We start from the raw sequence: 659 nt of genomic DNA on the forward strand, positions 1-659 counted from the left end.
GCAACACCCTGTCCTTGGAATGAGAGGAAATGGAGGAGATTTCCTGTAAATTCGTGGATTTTGGACAATTTTTATTTGGAATGGAGAGAGGGAAAATTCTGATCTGAGCTCTGGAGAGGAAAAACTCTCAGGAGTGTCAGGAATGGGAAAGGAAAAGAGAAACGGAAAGGGACACAACACCCTGTCCTTGGAATGTGAGGAGGTGGGGGAGATTTCCTCTAAATCTTTGAATTTTTGGACAAGTTTTATTTGGGATAAAGAGAAGGAGAACCTCAGCCTGAGCTCTGGAGAGGGAAAACCGTGACAGAAATGGGAGAGAGAAAGGAAGGCAACACCCTGTCACTGGAATGCGAGGAGGTGGTGGAGATTTTCTGTAAATCTTTGAATTTCTGGACAATTTTTATTTGGGCTGAAGAGAGGGAAAACTCTGATCTGAGCTCTGGAGAGGGAAAACTGTGCCTGGAATGGGAGAGGGACACAACATCCTGTCCTTGGAATAACTTGAGGAGGTGGAGATTTTCAGAAAATCGTTGGATTTGAGACAATTTTTGTTTGGGATAGAGAGAGAGAGAACTCTGACGTGAGCTCTGGAGAGAAAAAATTGTGCCTAAAATGGGAAAGGCAAAGGGAGGTGGCTCCCTTTGTGTTCCTTGGAATGT

This window comes from Malurus melanocephalus, unplaced genomic scaffold, assembly GCF_030028575.1.
Source record: "Malurus melanocephalus ecotype Western Australia unplaced genomic scaffold, MMel_1.1 scaffold_1136, whole genome shotgun sequence".
Lineage (NCBI taxonomy): Eukaryota > Metazoa > Chordata > Aves > Passeriformes > Maluridae > Malurus > Malurus melanocephalus.